This window comes from Chionomys nivalis, chromosome X, assembly GCF_950005125.1.
Source record: "Chionomys nivalis chromosome X, mChiNiv1.1, whole genome shotgun sequence".
Lineage (NCBI taxonomy): Eukaryota > Metazoa > Chordata > Mammalia > Rodentia > Cricetidae > Chionomys > Chionomys nivalis.
In genome coordinates, this window is record NC_080112.1 from 49,316,038 (window position 1) to 49,321,524 (window position 5,487).

The following is a 5,487-nucleotide window of genomic DNA, read 5'->3' on the forward strand; positions in this document are numbered from 1 at the left end:
CAAAATAGTTATACCAAGCATTCAAATATAGGAAACTATGGGGACATTCTCTTTCAAACCACCAGTTTGCACAGCACTTTCAGATACTATGAAAGCTAGAATTCAGAAAGGAGACTCTCAGATCAATTGTATTCCTTCAGGCTTTCTGTCTGAAGCAATCGGATATTACATTCAACTTCTATCAAGCAAACAGAAACTGTTTGGGAAATGACAATAGCATATACTATTTAAGGAATATTTGTATCCCATGACCAATAGTTAGAAGGAAGTTTTCCCATGTTAGGCATTAGGGCTTTTGTTGTATAGTCTATGTATGGCTCTGTGTTGAACATTATTGTCCTAGTGGTTCAGCTTCAATTAGTTTCTGGTGTGATTAAGTAAACACAAAATAATGTATTTTATTATATGTTTTTCAATACCCTTAGTGTTATTTGTTCTCCCTGTTCTTCATCCTCTCTATAACCTTCTAAATAACCTCAATTTTTCTAGTTTTCCTCTTCATAGTGCATGCCTCTTAATATTATTTTCACTTAAACTCCCCCCACAATCACTCGTCTTTTTATTTTTTTTATTTTGATAATTTCTTCAGGTTTTATTCACACCCCTAAATTTGAAACACCAAAATGGATGAGAGAAAGTACTTAAAGCTCAATGAAGAGCTATAAGTACTTAATGGCTATTGTGAGGAGAATCAGTGTTCTCTAGAAATAATCTCAAATTATGACTTCTAACCATATATTCATAAGAGCAACAGTAAATAGACTCAGCGGGCTGTATCTACATATATATGTGTATATTCATGTGCAGGTGTGTATGTAGCAATAATAATTAAGAAGTCATCATGAACTTGAAAGGGAGTTGGGGAGGTGAAATGGGGAGAGATAGAGGTTGAAATGATATAAATATATAAATACAGCAATTGTGTATGAAATTCTCAAAGATAATTCAAAATAAAAAAGAAAATATCTATCCGCATTTTGGAAGTAAATATTTGCCAAGAGTATATACAGAAAGTAACTCTCATCACATTACAAACATAGTGAGATTCTGTCTCAAAATGAATACAACAATAAAATAATGGCAGAAAATATATTTCAGTAGTATAGAGCATCTCTCAAATGTTTTAGAATCTGGGTTCAATATTTATTACCATAAAAACCAAACAAAGGTAAACTAAAACCAACTCTGTCAACAAAATCTAGTTTTAAAAGGTCAAAATATTTAAGTGTACATTTATCTAGAGAAAATACGAGAACATTCATTATTACATGTTTTTTTTTTCATTAAGGAAAAGCAATATACTCTTTCATATATCCACTAGTATGATAGTTATAACAAATGACTGCAAATGTCTACAATGTTTTATAGAAATTCAAAATATATACGTGGAAGTGAAATTGCTGGTAAACCTGGGTTTAATATAGATAAGTAGAAAATGATTGCCCTAGTCTTACCATTTTATATTTCCAGAATCAATGTAGAAATTATATAGAATTTTAAAGATAGGATTAATATAAGCCACTTGTTGGGTACAAGAGTGTCTATGGAGCTGAACCTAGAGACATAAGATAGTTCAATACAGCCTAAAGCAAATATTAGTATGCAAAAATGTGAGCATCTTGGTATTATGCATATAAAATTTAAACATCCAAACAATATCTCTAATTCCCTATGGAAATGAATTTTAAATAACTATTATGTAATTGCAATGCACTGGATATGTTGTAAAAACCCAGTAGAAACCTGCTAGTAATTTCTTTGTAGTGCTGTTTTTGACCAAATTTTCTACTTAGCCAAATCAATATTTTATCTGTTTTGTGTTAAAAAAAAAGTTGCATGGGCTTAAATTGAAATAGATTAAGCTAGACATGTTTCTACATAATGCCATAGCTAGCCTGAATTATAGTAGGAAAACATGCTAAACAAAATTTTAACAAAATATTAAATAAACTATTGAAGGAATTAGAAATTTCACTATTTTTTTGAAATAAGATTATTTTTGTGAGGTTTGGTATTTAAGTATTCTGTCACCATTGTCAATACCAGATTCCAAAAATTCCAACATTCAACTGAACTAAAGAATCTACATTATGAAGATGCACTCATTTCCACCATTACCAATCACCAATAGTAAGATGACATAGACCAAGACCATGATGACTCAAACACCAATGGACAAACACATATGGGAGGTTAAGGATGCTAACAAAATAGGATGGGAAGACTCCTGTGGGAATTGATGCTTACTGAGTTGTTTCTTGTAAGGGATGATGATCTGAGAATGCAAAGCTAATTATTTTTCTTGTTTAAAGTTATTCATTCCTTGAGAATGAAGTGATTCATGCTATTTTTCTCCTAAAAACAAGAAATCAAAAGCACAATAACAAAATAACCCAAACACACACACACGCACACACACATGCACACAAACATGCATACACACACACACACACACAGAGAGAGAGAGAGAGAGAGAGAGAGAGAGAGAGAGAGAGAGAGAGAGAGAGAGAGAAAGAGAGAGAAAAGGGGTGGGATGGAGGGGGAGGCAAGAAAGAGATAGAGGGAGAGAGAGAAAGATTCCAGTTTATGGAGTCCAATTTGTGTTGGCTGTATTTGAAATCACCTGTGTCACTCCATTGACTAAAACCAATTTTTCCTCTTTAATCAGTTATCAATTGCAAGTATTTCCTTGCCTAGAGATGGAACACTGTGCCCACTTCCCTTTCTCTTTGTTGAAATTGTGTCTGGTTCAACTTATGGAGAACTAGTGCATGTTGTTACAGTCTCTGTGAGTTCATATGTGCATCTTCCCTGTTCTTTCTGGAAAAGAACAAAACAATGTTATTATCTTGAAATCATCACCCACCCCTGCTTCTCAGGTTTATCTGTGCCTCTTCTACATAAATTCCCAAGCCTTAATGGGAGGGGTGTGTTAAAGACTCATTTTCTTCTAACACTGCATTCACCATTAGTTTGCTCAGACTTCTTCCTGTTTGTTGTGGTAATTGGCCACAGTTGGAAAGGCATCAGGAGTCATTAGGCTTATAGAAAAACAGTGTAGGGTATGGGAACTACAGTGCTGACCCATTCTGACAGGTTACTTGTGACTAGATTTATGCAGAACTATTTCTTTGCTAGCCACTCTGTCTACTGCAATACAAATAAATTAATCTTTATCTAGCCGATCAGGAAGTGATGACAGTGATCCTGAGGTCTCCAAGGGTGCCTTTGAGTAACTGATATGACACTGGTATATCATTCTTCCCAGAGGCCATCTTGCTTTGATAATGTATTGTCCATTTTAGAGTGGCCAAGCCTCAGAGAAACCTAGGTATCTTCAATTGACCCTGGGGTTATTTTTGGCATCAGTCACAGCTCAGAGTTCCTAGGAAGGATATTTCTATGCCCTGTTCAAAACAAGCAATATTACAATATCCCAAGGCTTATAAACTTCCTGAATCTTAGCACCTTAATGCTTACCCAGTGCTTAAACCAAATTTTCCTTTCATTGTTGATTATATATCACCTAATATAAAATTTAAAACTAGGCCTTTTGCATATTGTAAGCTGGTTTCCTGCTTCTGTTTGTTTCCATGTTTAAACTACTGTACTTGGTATCTCTGTAGACATGCATGTCCTTTATCAGGGCACCTTACTTGTTACATTTCATATAGTTCACAGATAACATATCTTTCAGGAAGTAGCTTACAAGTATGCCAATTTATTAATCTTTTATTATGGAAAATCATCATCTTGGGATTGGAGAGATAGATGGCTAAATGCTTAAGAGTACTTGGTACTGTTGTAGAGATCAAGGTTTCATTATTGGCATCCACATTGGACATACACACTGATTCTAACTCTAGCTACACTAGGTAGGGTGCCCTTTTCTGACATCCATAAACAATTGCATACATGTAGTGTACATACAGAAAAGGAACACGTTCACACATGTGTGTGCACACACACTCACATGCACAATTATAAGTTGAGATCAGATGGTGCTATATAAAAAGTCCTTGCTCAAAACTATAAACAAACAAAATGATAAATTCTGCTTATGTCCTTAAGATGGGAAGCTGAATTTGAAAGACAATTCCACTGTTACATGGAGTCAAACATGGTAGAATTCCTAATACATACTTCATTCTGTTTCACATGCTCAGAAATGGAGTCCTGACATAAAGAAACCGTCTTCCATACTGTACGATAGCACAATTAAAGGAGCTTTATCTCAGATGAAGGATATTTCCTCAAAGCACAAGAAACACAGGGATATCTCAAAGCAGAGTAAATTCTCCATCTCAGTAATAAAACAGCCTTGATTTCTGACTTAACACCTACAACATTCACAGGATGCTTTCAAACATAGTCTTCTCTTCATCTATAAAAGAGAATGAAGGTAGCCTAGCAGTGTACCCAGCACTGGTATTGCTGAAGGCCTGCAAACCAACCAGCATCAAGTGCTTGTCTGTCTTTGCTAAAGAGCACTTTAGAAAAATGCTGACAAAAGTAATCATGACTATGTTTCATTATTTCAGGAATACATGTGATTCATATGTCAGAACTTCAAGCTGACTGAGGTTATCAATCATGCCTTTTCCCCTAAAGAAAACAAAAGTTTCTTTAACAAGATTAAACCTCTGCCACACCAATTCTTTTTTTCTAGAAGATTATTTGCCTTTTTTAATTTATGTGCTTTGCTGGCATGTGCGTACGTGTTCCACATGTTCCTAGTGCCTGTCGAGGTCAGAAAAGGGCACAGGATCTCCTGGAACTAGAATAACAGACACTTTTAAACTATTATGTGGGTTCTTGAATGAAGACATATGTCTTCTGAAAGAGGAGCCATTTCTCTTAATGACTAAAGTATCTCTCCAGTCCCACTGCCCAATTACTTTCATATAGTGATTGAGATAGAGTCTAACTCTACACCTCAGGCTGGTATAAATCATAAGAATATGTACCCTAAATTGACCTTAAACTCATGACAATCTTCCTGCTTCAACCTTTCAAGTGCTGGGACTGGAAGTATGAAGAATTGTATCTTGAGTACTAGTCTGTCTTTAAAATAATCTAATCCTAATTTACTATACATTGCTTTCAGGTAGGCATACTGCAAATAAAGCAAATAACTTTGTTCAACATGAATAAAATTAGGCAATCCCTTTCTAATGGAGCATAACCACATCATGGACAGCATAATGACATGAAGTGTGGAAGGAAAAAGATACTAGGTAAAAGTACAGAGAGTACCCTAAGTTTGATGAAATGAATAACTGACATCAAGATCTTACATGCAGAGTGCCTAGGTCAGTCCCATGTAGGCTTTCTGGTTGTTGATTCAGTTTCTTTGAGCCCTTATGAGCCAAGGATAGTTGTTTCTTTGAGTTTCCTTGTGATGGCCTTGGCCCCTCTGGCTACATTCCGTTCTCTCACTCTTCTGCAGGATTTCCCAATTTTTATTTAATGTTTGACTACAGGTCT